We start from the raw sequence: 15,147 nt of genomic DNA, 5'->3' as shown, positions 1-15,147 counted from the left end.
ACAAACCTTAGGGGGATGAACTTTGATTATTGAAGACTAAGCTGTTTCGATCCTTCCACACCAGCCAGCAGATCACACCAAAAAGGAGCCTCCATTCTTTGTTGCTTTTCCTCCTATGCAGATTTTTAGCCAGCCAACTTGTTGGACGTTTAGCAAGTGCACTAGTCGTACAAGTAATAAAATGATGAGTAAGATCGTTCCCACGAGGAATTGTGTTCAAACACCAATATACCATAGAAAACTAATTTGAATCAAATAAAAGTTTGTAAAAATCATGAATAAATTGTCACCAGAAAATTGATTGTAAGTAATTTGACACAAAGTAAATGTGGATTAGGAATTAATAAAACAACAAGTAGTCAGAAAACAACTTTCCTCCACAATAACCTATGTAAAAAAAACTGATCATATGATGAATTCCTTTCCATGTGATTTTAATCAACTTTTTACTTATCATCAGGATGTAATCCCTTACTACCCTGATGGATACATTAATCAGAAACCCCAATCCCTTGGTGATCTCTTTCTTAATACATGCATGAATTACTAAAGTTTTAAGATTACATCAGAATTCTAGCATCAATCCCTTGAGTACTAGAATTCTGATGTTGAGATTATCAAATACAGAAGTCATATAAACATCCCTGTTCTATATTACTTCCTTGATAAAAATAATTAAATCAGAAAATCTCAAATCAACACATGAAAAATACTTCATCATATTAATCAAATCAACATAGTATTATCATGGAGTTCTATTGCATTCAGACTACAAAGACTCTACTCAGACATGACTAAGGAAGAAATAAGAGAAGAAGAAACAAACTTCATTTCCATGTTGAAAGTCTTCAATCTCCAAACTATTACAAGGAAATCCTAATACAAAAACTAAGAGAATTTAGAGAGAAGTCAGACTAAGTTTAAGAGAGAGAGAGTTCAGATCCCTCAGATCCAGATTTTTTTCTAAGTGTCAAGGCTTTGCCTTATATAGTGTTACAATTAAAAACAGAAAACTGATGCGGGCGCTAAAACGTCCATAAGTGACCGTTTTAGCGTCTATGCTTTACGAATGCTCAACTGCTTTTAACTGATTCCAACGCTAAAACGTTAAGGAATGACCGTTTTAGCGTCCAAACTTGGTGAATGCTCAACTAACTTTAACTGACTCCAACGCTAAAACGTTTGATTTGGACGTTTTAGCGGTGAAGACCAGAATCTTTTTCAACTTTAGGGCGCTAAAACGCGTATTGCAGGCCGTTTTAGCGCCCAAGACCAGCAATTTTCCATCTTCTTAGTGTAGCAGCGCGCTAAAACGCTCTGTGTGGACGTTTTAGCGCTCATCACCAGCAAGTTTTGGCCTCTTCCTGTAGCAGGGCGCTAAAACGCTCAGTGTGAACATTTTAGCGCTCAACACTTAGGCAATTTTTCTCCTCTTGAGCTCCAGAATCTTCTTCCTTCTACAGTTGTCTTTCAAGCTTGCTTTTCCTACAAGAATCATACAAATTTCCAATAAAGCTCTTGAACTTGTAATTGAGGACATCTTAGGACATTAACCTAGTTTTTCATCATTTAATCACACAATTTGATCCTAATTCCTGCTAAACACCATGATGAACTAAGGGTTCATCACAATTCTCAGATTTGAATATTGTTGTCCTCAGCAATAACTTTAAAGACAGAGAAAGACTTGAGATTCTTTACACATGAAATTTATGAGGTTGGATTGAAATATGACAGATCAACTTTCCAAGATACAATCTAACAACCCAGTAATCTATCTTTTACTATGACTTGCTTAACCTCATTACAATGACTTTCAACAGATCAGTAAGATGAAATGCAGAGACCTTCAACACAAAACACCCCCTCACTTGGAACTTCTCAAAAATTGTGAGAATAAACTCTCTTGCACTCTAGTGTCTAAGGGTGTACTCATCACTCAATCTCCACTGCACTCAAACTACTTTAAGCTTGCCCATCTTCTCACTTTCCATAGTGACAGTGATTCATAAGCAGAACAAAAGAGGCTTTGATGGTATGACTTGACTAAGAATAGGATTCTGTATAGAAGAAGGAAAATTGGCTTGACACATAGTTGGCTAAAGGTAGGATTTGATGTTGCAGAAGGTTAGATAGATGAATCAGATTTAGATAAGAGGAGGATCACTATTGAATTTATCTATGTACTCCTTAATCCTTCTCATTCTCTTCTTCCTTTTTCATTTACTCTTTTCACCAACTCTTCTACAACTTTTCTTTTTCTTGAACTTCCTTCCTCCTTTTCTTCCAACTTTCAACACTTTGTGTTGTTTTGATTTCCCTTTTTCCTCATTTCCTTTTTCTTTTCCAAACCAAGCACTTTGTGCCTTTACTTCTTTTTTCTTTTTCATTCTTCTTTTTCTCCAAATTTCCAACATTTAACACTTAATATTTTTGTTCATTGCAGAAACACATTTCTCCAACAGAGTTTTCCTCCTTACCCCTTATCTGAACACATAATCCGAAAATTTAGGATCTGGAATAAGTGCAAGGCTCTTAGTTTTATCACAAAATTTTTGGCTTAAGGCTTCCATACAATAGGAAAATTTGGTTCAAAAGAAAAATGCCTCAATGAACTCTACTTTACAAACCATGAACTATTTCAAGTTAGAAACAGGGCAAGTTCTAGAGTTACTCATACAGTGAAGTGCTCTCTGAACAAAAATTTTCTGTATAGGCTCTATGTCTCACAGTTCAGAGTGCATGCTTGAATTCCTCTATATACATCAAACTGATCTCTCTACTCCTCACATAGCATGAGTATTGCAAACATATCATTTAGCACACATGCAAAGATTTCAAATTGCATCAAAAATTTTTTTTGATCAATCATGTAAAACTTTGATCATCCTATCCTCATAAAATTCACATCATCTCAACTCTAAATCCAACCTTTGTACATATACAACACTACCTAGACTACCTAAAACTACATTCACAAGAATTTAAAAGAAAGGATTGAGATGTTTCCCTGTTTGTCTCATCAACTGTGTGTCATTATCAACTGTGTGATACCACCATAATCATGTCATTCATTCACACCCCATTCCCAGATTTAAACGTTGCTGTCCCCAGCAACTAATTTAAATCTAAAAAGCAGTTGATAAATTCTGAAACACATTCACATATCAACAAATAGCATCAGTACTATTTCAAAAGTGCATCATGCAAACAGAGAATCTCAATGTACTAACAAATGTACAAAATTAAAAATAATACCACAGGTAACTAAAAGTATCCAAAATAAAACCATAAAAACAGAAAATGTGTAAAAACAAAATGAGGAGTCTAGTCAGTAGACTCTTCATCATCAGTAAACACCAAATATGAGCCTGGATCAGCAGTAGGCAAGGGGTTGTACTCAGGATCAATACCCCTGTCCTCATCCATAGCACAAGTATTAGCAGCAGCAGCAGTGGTCTCTGTTGTAGTAGCATCAACACCAGGTTGTCTCTCTGAAGTGGGTGCAGCATGGGAAGATGTAGCACCATCAGCAGGCGCAGCTCCATCCACATGATCAGCATAGTGAGTCCGGGCCATTGCCTCAAAGGCTTCCTCCTCATCAGAATGAGGGTATACAGCAGGCTGGTAATCAATAACATCTAATCCCTGAGCCTCACATATAGATTTCAACATCGTCACCATATATGTCTGAAATGAGTGCTGGCTGGACTGCATAAACCGGAAACGCCTGCGCAAATGTCTCATTCGAAAGTCAGTGTTCACCGTCCATTGCTCCCCTGACCTTAGCCTCTCTTCTAATTCATCATCACTCTGAGTTGTAGATTTCCTACCAGGAGTCAATCCTGTGACCTCCCCTCCTCTTATCTTCAATTGCTTTATTATCATTGCGGCATCAATTGTAGGGTGCAATTTAGTTGGTGCCCCATTATCAGTAACATCTACACCAGCTTTCTGACAAAGAAATTTAATCAAGGAACAGTGACCCAAAGCAGCAGAGTCACTGTCAGAGTGAGCCATATCATAAATGTTGTCTTGAAGGAGAATAGGAAGTTCCACCTTCGCCTTTGTCATGATAGTGTGAATCAGGACAGCTCTCTTCAGGATAACCTCTGCCTGGTTGGAAGAGGGCATGGCATTTGAGATTACAAAGTGAAACCAGACTCTAGCCTCACCATTTAAATGCCTCAACCAAATCAACTTAGGAGCAACCTTATCCTTGGTTAACTCCCAAGTTTCACCAGGTTTGGCTATAGTCTGCAAAATAGGCTCAGCTGCCCCCATCTTGGTCCAGGTTTCAAAGTTTGGGTCACTCCTCCTTGGTGGAATTTCAATATTCTGCCAGTTTCTCCTGAACTCACAACTGGCATTGTGGATATAGTCACAGAAACTTATCTTCAGCAGCTTTTGGATGGTGTGAGCATCATACTTCACTTTCTTTCCCCTCACCCAGCTAGTGAAGGTCCTATGGCCTCCTTGATCTCCATTAAATGCATTAGCAAAGAATTCCCTTGCTATGTTAGGACTGCTATCACCCAATATTCTTCCAAAAGTTGCCCAATCCCTGGTCTTCAGCTGAGATTGAAACTGAGGATATTCATCCTGTTCTAGAACAAATTTTCTTTCTCTCACAAATGGCCTCTTGGAAGTCTTGTCAGTATGACGTCTCTCATGTTCCTCACTTTTCCAAAAGTGAGCATCAAACTGTGGGGTAGGCTCAGCTTCAGTATCTCCTCCTTGATTCACTCGGGCTCTCTTCTTATATCTCTTCTTCCCCTGTGTAGAGGGAGCTGGTTGAGAAGGAGAAGACATTGTGCCTACACAACAAGAGAAAATCAGTCCAAATGTCAAACAATTACATATCATTAATCCAATTCCACAATTCCCAGATTTAGAACTCTTGTAGTGGGGAATTTGGATCAAAACATGTATGAATTACAACCCCAGAATGCCATATTGTAGACCCTCAACTTTGTATGAAACAGGGCCTGGGCGCTAAAACGGTCACACTGAACGTTTTAGCGTCCTGGCCTTAAACGTGTGTAAAAAAATTGGACGGGCGCTAAAACGGTCACACTGAGCGTTTTAGCGCCAGGCCAATTTTTGGGTCAGGCATTTCCACGAACACCTTGTGTGTGTGTACGCTGGGTTGTTGTTTGAAGACAATTTAGAACCAACACGCGCTGGATTTGTTGTCTCATTCCCAAAATATCAGTCAAAAGCAATAGTTCAGGAGAATAATACAAATAAAACTAATATCAACATGCAATCCTACGAATGATACAGGCAATCAACATGTGAAATGCCCTAGAAAATGGCCAATAATCGTATGCTTCAGATATGATATGTGATGGAGGGAAATGAGATGAGATACATACCGTGATGTTGATGAGAGGATGTGGAAGAAACTACGAAGATGGATGATACAAATGTGAGATAAGAACCGTGTTGTGGAAAAGAGAGGCAAAGTATACGAATGTAAGAGTAAAAGAGAAGAGGAACTCTGTTATATCGAATTAGTGACAGGGCGCTAAAACGTTGGCTTACCAGGCGCTTTAGCGTCCTTGTCCAGAGAAAAATGCACACTTTGTGCATCACAGCGCTAAAACGGTCAGACTGAGCGTTTTAGCGCGTTTGGCCAGAGTGCCTGTATTGGTGTTGTTGGTGAACGCTAAAACGCTCATAATGAACGTCTTAACGCGCACAACCAGAGATTTTCATAATGATGGAACTCTTGGGACGCTAAAACGGTCAGAGTTGACGTTTTAGCGCCCAACACATAGCAATAAATTTCTCTTTGATTTTTCAACAAAATTTTCCCTTTTTCTTCTTCATCTTATGGATATGGTATGAACATGGAATTACATACCTAGTACAGTGGGTTGCCTCCCACTCAGCGCTTGTTTAACGTCACGGGTCTGACGGGTATGATCTATTTTACCTCTAATAGAGCAACTGTCAGTAGTTGCCTATCCACAGCACTTCCAACATATAACTTCAATCGTTGACCATTGACTGTAAAACTTCTGTCCGAATCCAAAGAACTGATTTCTACAGCCCCATACGGTTTCATATCTTTTACCACAAACGGTCCAGACCATCTAGACTTTAACTTCCCTGGAAACAGCTTCAACTTGGAATTGAACAGAAGTACTTGATCCCCCACCTTGAAGTCTCTAGGTGTGATCTTCCTATCATGCCATAGCTTTGTCTTTTCCTTATACAAACTGGCACTTTCATAAGCAGACAAACGAAACTCATCCAATTCATCCAGTTGTAATAATCTTTTCTGTCCCGCTGCTTTGGAATCAAAATTCAGATATCTCACAGCCCACAAAGCCTTGTGCTCCAATCCAACTGGCAAATGGCATGCTTTTCCAAACAGCAACTGAAATGGAGACATCCCAATAGGAGTTTTGAAAGCGGTCCTATATGCCCATAAGGTGTCATCAAGTTTCTTGGACCACTGGGTCCTAGCATTCCCAACAGTCTTCTCCAATATTCTCTTCAATTCCCTGTTGGAAATCTCAACCTGACCACAAGTCTGTGGGTGATATGGAGTGCTTATTTTGTGCCTCACTCCATACTTAGCCAAGGCATACTCCACCATCCTATTATCAAAATGAGTGCCCCCATCACTAATGATAGCTCTAGGGACTCCAAATCTTGAAAATATATTCTTTCTCAGAAAAGCAATCACCACCCTGGAATCATTGGTTGGTGTAGCTATGGCCTCAACCCATTTGGAAACATAATCAACTGCCACCAATATGTACTTGTTAGAGTAAGAAGAAGGGAAAAGTCCCATAAAATCCATACACCAAACATCAAAGATTTCCACTTCCTGGATATTGTTCAACGGCATTTCATGTCGCCTAGAAATATTCCCAGTTCTCTGACAGTTATCACATGCCTCCACAAACTTCTTTGCATCCTTGTATAAAGTGGGCCAGTAGAAGCCACTCATCAATACTTTTGCTGCAGTTCTCTCACCTGCAAAATGTCCACCATATGCAGAACCATGACAATGCCCAACACATCCTTCTGTTCTTCCTCTGGAATACACCGTCGGATCGCACTATCTGAACATCTATAGAAAAGATATGGCTCATCCCAAATATACCTCTTAACATCATGCAGACATTTCTTCCTCTGTTGCCATGTTAAATCCTTAGGCATCAATCCAGCAGCTTTATAGTTGGCAAAATCAGCAAACCGTGGTGGGGTACTGATAGATAAGACTTTATCCCCAACCACCTCTGTTACAGCACATATTGCCAAAACATGTTCATCAGGAAACTCTTCTCTGATCACTATTTTCGGTCCTTCTTGAAGTTCTTTTTCTGTAATCCTGGATAAGTGATCAGCCACCAAGTTTTCAACTCCCTTTTTGTCCTTGATCTCTACCTCAAACTCTTGCAACAATAACATCCAGCGGAGCAACCTGGGTTTAGCATCCTGCTTGCTTAACAAATACTTTAAAGCTGCATGGTCAGTGTAAACAATAACTTTTGATCTTAACAGGTATGGCCTAAATTTGTCAAATGCATACACAATAGCCAGTAATTCTTTTCTGTAGTAGCATAATTCTTTTGTGCATCATTTAAGATCTTACTGGCATAGTAAATGACATGCAACAATTTATTCACTCTTTGGCCCAATACCACTCCTACAGCATAGTCACTGGCATCACACATTAATTCAAATGGTAATGAAAATCAGGTGCCATCATGATAGGTGCAGTGGTCAACTTTTCTTTTAAATCATGAAATGCATGCAGACATTCATCATCAAACAAGAATTCTTGGTCCTTGACCAATAACTTGCATAAGGGCTTGGCAATTTTTGAAAAAATTTTTATGAACCGCCTATAAAATCCTGCATGACCAAGAAAACTCCTCACACCCTTAACATTTACAGGTGGAGGAAGTTTCTCTATCACAGAAATTTTTGCCCTATCCACTTCAATTACATTCCTAGACACCTTGTGTCCAAGAACTATACCTTCCGTCACCATAAAGTGACACTTCTCCCAGTTCAAAACCAAGTTACAGTCTTGACATCTTTTCAAAACAGAATCTAAATTCCCTAGACATATGTCAAAATCAGACCCAAATACAGAAAAATCATCCATAAAAATTTCTATGCATTCTTCTATCATATCAGAAAAAATGGAAAGCATGCACCTTTGAAAGGTGGCAGGAGCATTGCATAAGCCGAAAGGCATCCTCCGGTATGCGAATATTCCATATGGACATGTAAAAGCAGTCTTCTCCTGATCCTCTGGTGCCACAGCTATCTGATTGTACCCTGAATAACCATCCAAGAAGCAATAGAAAGCATGTCCTGCCAACCTCTCTAGCATCTGATCCAAGAAAGGAAGTGGAAAATGATCCTTCCTGGTTGCCTTATTCAGCCTCCGGTAATCAATGCACATTCTCCAGCCAGTGATTGTCCTTGTGGGAATCAACTCATTGTTCTCATTTTTCACCACAGTCATCCCCCCTTTCTTGGGCACGGTCTGCACAGGACTCACCCAAGCACTGTCTGAAATGGGGTAAATCATCCCAGCATCAAGCAACTTCACCACCTCCTTCCTCACTACTTCCTTCATAGTGGGGTTGAGTCTCCTCTGTGGTTGCCTTACTGGTTTGACCTCTTCTTCCATCAATATTTTGTGGGTGCAAAAGGAAGGATTAATACCCTTAAGATCTGAAAACTGCCATCCAATAGCCATTTTATTCTTCTTGAGTACCTTAATCAACTTCCCTTCTTCCTCATCAGACAACATTGCATTAATGATTGCTGGATATGTTTGATCATCCCCAAGGAACACATACTTCAAATGTGAAGGTAATTCTTTAAGTTCTACCTTAGGTGCTCCTTTTGGAATGTCATCAATCTTCTTCTCAAGCTCTTCCACTTCTGGCTCTTCTTGATAATCTTTTGTACCTGTCTCTTCTTCTGATCTTTGTTCCTCAACTGGGAATTCTTCTTTTTTATTCACTTCTTGCACAACCTCCTGTATCACATCCAATCTAAAACAATCCTCCACATCAACAGGATGCTTGATGGTTTCAAATACATCAATTGTGACTGTTTCCTCATCCACCCTTAGCAACAATTTTCCTTGTTCAACATCTATCAAAGATCTTGCAGTTGCTAAAAAGGGTCTTCCTAACAATAGAGGACTTTCTGTATCCTCTTCCTCCATGTCAAGAATCACAAAATCCACTGGAAAAATAAACTTGTCTACCTTGACCAAGACATCTTCAACCACACCTTCAGGCCTCTTGATAGATCTATCTGCAAGATGCAGAATAAGATTGGTCTCCTTCAAAGTGTTGATTCCCAAAGCTCTACATACTGTCAACGGCATCAAGTTTATACTGGCTCCCAAATCACACAATGCCTTTCCCACCTCCACATCTCCTATAGCAATAGAGATACTGAAGCTTCCAGGATCTTTCATTTTTGTTGGAAGCTTCTTCTGGATTAGGGCACTACACTCTGCTGTTAGGGCCACTGTCTCACCATCAGTTAATTTCCTCTTCTTAGTAAGAAGATCCTTCATGAACTTTGCATAGTGAGGCATATTTTCCAGTGCTTCAGAAAATGGTATGTTAATTTGTAAATTTTTGAAGATATCCAGAAATCTTGCATAGTGCTGTTTCTGAATCTCTTGCTTCAACCTCTGAGGGTAGGGAACTTTAGCATAGGGAGATAAAATAACTGGCTGTTCTTTCTTGTCAGCCATCTTCTTCTTTTCCCACTTCATCATCTTTTGTGGGGAAGCATTTTTACCAACTTCTACCTCTCCTTCATTCTTATTATTCTTCCCTTCCTCTTCTTTATCAATTCCAACTATAACATCTCTAACAAATACTTCCTTCTCACTTTTCTCATTTTTCATCTTCTCTACTACTTCATCAGAGACTACATCTTCAACCACAACCTCTTCTTCATTCTTTTTATTTTCCACATTCTTTTTCACTGGTTGAAGTACCAACCCACTTCTTGTCATAATTGCTTTACAGTGCTCCTTAGGATTCACTAGTGTATCACTTGGAAATTTCCCTTGTGATCTCTCTGATATCTGTCTTGATAATTGACCAATCTGGGTCTCCAAATTTCTGATTGATGCTTCCTGATTTCTGAAAGAAGTTATGGTCTCCTGCATGAATGCAGTTGTCTCTTCCCTGAATGAATTAGAACCTTGAATATAATCCTGAGTTGTCTTAGATAACTGAGCAAACGCTTTCTCCCATGCAGCAGGATCACTTGACTGCTCCTTCATATGTGGTGGTGGAGGATGTAATGGTGGATTCAATTGATGGTTGGAACTATAGCTGAATCCTGGGTGTTGATTCTTGTTTTTCCATGGTGGCATATAAACATTCTTTCCCTGATTGTTGTAGTTCCTTTGATTATTCTGATCATACCACACTCCATTCACCTCTGCTTGTTCTGATGATCCCCCATAATCACACTCCTCTGTCACATGGCCCTTGCCACAGATAGCACATACACATTTGGTTTCCACAGAGGCTACCTTTTGTGAAGAGAGTTGCTTGATAAGGGTATCTAATTGTTGCTGCTGTTGTCTCTGTGTCTGCATCAGTTGATCATTCCTTGCCAACAGAGCATCATACCCATCCAACCTGATGACTCCTGTCCTTCTGTCAGCCACTGGGGCATTATCAAATTCTTGAGATGCTAATGACTCAAAGATATCCAAAGCTTCTTGAGGGGTCTTGGTAGTCAATGATCCACCAGCAGTGGCATGCACCAAGGTTCTAGTGTTAGTGGTCATTCCTTGCAGGAAGATTGCTGCTTGTTGCCATGCCTCAATTCCATGCTGTGGACATTTCCTCAACAAAGTCTTGAACCTCTCCCAAGCCTCATAAATGGATTCTGACTCTTTCTGCTTAAAGCTTGTAATCTCATCCTTCAACTTGGCCCTCTTGGATGCTGAGAAAAACCTTTGCAAGAACTTGGTTTGCAAATCATCCCAAGTTGTTATACTTCCTTGTGGCAATGATTGCAGCCATCTCCTTGCATCATCCGTCAGTGAATGAGTGAATAGTCTCAACAGAATTGCATCTCTTGTGACACCATTTATCTTCACAGTATCACTCAACAATAGGAAGTTCTCTATGTGCAAGTAAGGGTCCTCTGCACTGGTTCCAGCAAACTGATCCTTCTGCACCAAATGAATCAAAGCAGGCTTCAATTCAAAGTTGTTGGGCTCCACTGTTGGGCGCACAACACTCCCAATTGGAGGAATCACTGTAGGAGTCATGTACTCTCCCAGTGTCCTCTGTGGTGGTGGTGGTCTGTGATTCTCTGCCATTATATCTTCCTGATTAACCGTACTTGATTCACCAATTTCTTGCAACTGTCTCCTTTGCCTGGCTGCCCTTTTGTGCTTCCTCAATGTCCTTTCTAATTCTGGATCATACAACAACAAATTCGGATCAAGTGTACCTCGCATATACCAGAATCAAAATTGACCAGAAACTTAACATAAACTAAAATACTGAAAATAAAAGGATTCAATCTCAGAATTCTATAGTATCAGTTAGTGTTGAAAAACAAATTCCCCGGCAACGGCGCCAAAAACTTGTTGGACGTTTAGCAAGTGCACTAGTCGTACAAGTAATAAAATGATGAGTAAAGATCGTTCCCACGAGGAATTGTGTTCAAACACCAATATACCATAGAAAACTAATTTGAATCAAATAAAAGTTTGTAAAAATCATGAATAAATTGTCACCAGAAAATTGATTGTAAGTAATTTGACACAAAGTAAATGTGGATTAGGAATTAATAAAACAACAAGTAGTCAGAAAACAACTTTCCTCCACAATAACCTATGTAAAAAAAAACTGATCATATGATGAATTCCTTTCCATGTGATTTTAATCAACCTTTTACTTATCATCAGGATGTAATCCCTTACTACCCTGATGGATACATTAATCAGAAACCCCAATCCCTTGGTGATCTCTTTCTTAATACATGCATGAATTACTAAAGTTTTAAGATTACATCAGAATTCTAGCATCAATCCCTTGAGTACTAGAATTCTGATGTTGAGATTATCAAATACAGAAGTCATATAAACATCCCTGTTCTATATTACTTCCTTGATAAAAATAATTAAATCTAAAACGTTAAGGAATGACCGTTTTAGCGTCCAAACTTGGTGAATGCTCAACTAACTTTAACTGACTCCAACGCTAAAACGTTTGATTTGGACGTTTTAGTGGTGAAGACCAGAATCTTTTTCCACTTTAGGGCGCTAAAACGCGTATTGCAGGCCGTTTTAGTGCCCAAGACCAGCAATTTTCCATCTTCTTAGTGTAGCAGCGCGCTAAAACGCTCTGTGTGGACGTTTTAGCGCTCATCACCAGCAAGTTTTGGCCTCTTCCTGTAGCAGGGCGCTAAAACGCTCAGTGTGAACGTTTTAGCGCTCAACACTTAGGAAATTTTTCTCCTCTTGAGCTCCATAATCTTCTTCCTTCTCCAGTTGTCTTTCAAGCTTGCTTTTCCTACAAGAATCATACAAATTTCCAATAAAGCTCTTGAACTTGTAATTGAGGACATCTTAGGACATTAACCTAGTTTTTCATCATTTAATCACACAATTTGATCCTAATTCCTGCTAAAAACCATGATGAACTAAGGGTTCATCAATAAGTTATCTACATAAATGGTATTAAAAAACAATCCTCCTTTAACTTTTAAAAACTTATTTTTAGTGGTATATCAAACTGATTTTTATGAGTGAGTCATCCTAATGGGAAAATTTGCATGTAGTTTTGCAGCTCCTCAATCGTGGGGAAGTAGTTATGGATTGCAATCGGAGTGTCCTATACTGTTAAGGGCCTGTTTGGTGTGATGTATAAGGCCTGATAATATAAGCTTATACTATACGTTATGACATTTTTAGTTGTTTGATGTGACCATTGTTGGGTGTGAACTTGTTGGTTTCTTAAAATATTCTTATAAAGGACGTTCCCTTACTTCAGTTCATCAAGAGAAAACACATTCGTTCTCTTGACTTTAACCCAAGTGCGCAAGTGCACGCATCAAGTAATAAATGAGACTATTAGTGCCCAGATTATCGTTCCCACGAGGATAGTACTCTAAGTAATGCCTTAAGCTGTTTTAAAAAGAATGAAAATGAGAAGAAAAGTTAGTAATTGATCTGTTTGGTCAAACGTTCCCTGCTGTTTTGACAATGTTCCTCAAGAACAATAGTTCAATATGACAGCAAACAGCTCCTCGCGTCGTTATATATGAAATCCTCCTTGATGAGAGAAGGAATGACAATATTCATTGGAGATTTGTAGATACAATATTGAATAAAGAAAATAACAATAGCAATAACAATATTTAAGAGACAACAATATCGAATGGTAAAACAGTTTTTAACACAAGGAATGGATCCACTGTTCCATTCTTAAATAGCTATATTCTCAAATCAGGACTTAACCCTTTTGGCTTTGATCAGGTCTTTTCACTGCCAACTTTGATTCCTCAGCTCATGACTAAATGGCTCACAAGTTTCCATATACCTATGGCTCACTTGACTCCAACAGTTACTAAGCACAGGACCTTTAGTGAATGAGGTGGTCCCTTATTCCTAAGGCAACCAGCAGTGTGAAATCCCTTCCTTATGGAAGTTCCTTTCTCAGTATGCGTTCAATTTCCATTGATACACAATGAATATAACACACTTAACCATAGAAATACAAAAGCTTCAGTACAAGAGTTTTGAAAATAGTTCTTTAAGAACTTCACAGTTTTTCCGTTCCACAAATAACTTAGCCCATGACTAATACTTTAAACATAATTATTCCAAACTGAAATCTCATAGACCCGAGATTCAGTTCAGAGATAACGAATGGAAACGAAGAGAAATAACACGTTATATTAATCAGAAATAAGTTAGGTTATACAACAAAATGAAAATGGAGAAGTATGGTTGTTGCTTGTGAGGAGTCTCAAGTGAGTGATACAGAACATATGAGAAGTTGTTGTCACTTATCTATTGCTAAAACTATACAACTGAAATGTAAAAACTATAAAAGAAACTAAGTGATCTCTTCTTAAGGAATTCGATGATCTTCTTCGTGCTGGGACATCCTATTTATAGGCAGAAGAGTGGGTGGAAAAGCTTGTAATTTCCCTGGAGTTGTTTTCTTGACTGCTTGAAAGGGGCGGTGTGAACAATGCGCAGAGGGGCGCAAGTTGCTGGATGGGATACTTACTGTAGAGATTTTCCTTTTCTTCTGCAGTCCCCATGCCTTACTTTCCTCTTATCCAATGAGAACTCTTTATTCCCTGCTGTATACGTTTCTTCGTGCTTGATTGTTGTACCCCTTATGCTTTATGGAAACTTCTTTTCAACGTTTCCTGCAAAGTGGTTAGAGAGATTGAGTTAGTGGAGCAAGTGTATTTAATGTTCCCAATTCGTTCATCTTTCTCTATATTTTCCAAAGGATTACGTCATCATCCGTTTTCCACTGTGTTTTTGTCATAAAGATATAAAACATGTGTTTTTAGTGCTAAAGTTGCTCATCAGGTGAGGGAACAAATGATATTTTACCAACAAAATGGGCTTAGATGGGAACGAAATTTCGTCCCATCAACCATCATATGGTATAAGTTTATACAGCAGGACCCCTTTATACATCAAAATGATGTATAACTTAATCAAGTCTAGGAGGGTAGGATTAGGCCTGAACAGGGATTGATGTATTAATAAATGCAATTCTTAAAAATTAATATATTATTTTAATATTAAAATATTAAAATAAAAAATAATTTTTTAATATATAAATTTCAAAAATATTGGAGATTTTTCTTTTTATAAAAATTAATATATTTTTTGTATACGCTGATCAACAGATTTCTATAAAAATTAATATCATCTGATATATTTGGGAGAATTATATAAATTCATTATTAAAAGATAATTTTTTCAAAAATATTTATTTTTATCTTATTTAGTATTATACAGTGCATTCCCAAACATTGGATAATATGATCTTATACAATATCATGCCAAACACTGAATAGTATTAAAATTTAATCAGGTCTTATACAATCAAACCTTATATTATCAGGTCTTATACT

At 38.4% G+C, this 15,147-nt stretch overlaps 1 non-coding gene across 1 annotated transcript; it reads left to right on the top strand.

Annotated features, from left to right (window-relative positions):
* The first annotated feature begins 10,850 nt into the window (after window positions 1-10,850).
* LOC133287370 (small nucleolar RNA R71) lies at window positions 10,851-10,957 on the top strand. Its single transcript, XR_009748232.1, has one exon. It is a non-coding gene; the product is annotated as a small nucleolar RNA R71 (small nucleolar RNA).
* The last annotated feature ends 4,190 nt before the right edge of the window (window positions 10,958-15,147 follow it).

This window comes from Gastrolobium bilobum, unplaced genomic scaffold (assembly GCF_033153095.1).
Source record: "Gastrolobium bilobum isolate Gb01-03AN ecotype WA unplaced genomic scaffold, APGP_CSIRO_Gbil_v1 utg22909, whole genome shotgun sequence".
In the NCBI taxonomy this organism is placed as follows: Eukaryota; Viridiplantae; Streptophyta; class Magnoliopsida; order Fabales; family Fabaceae; genus Gastrolobium; species Gastrolobium bilobum.
This window is presented reverse-complemented; position numbering and strand designations above follow the sequence as displayed.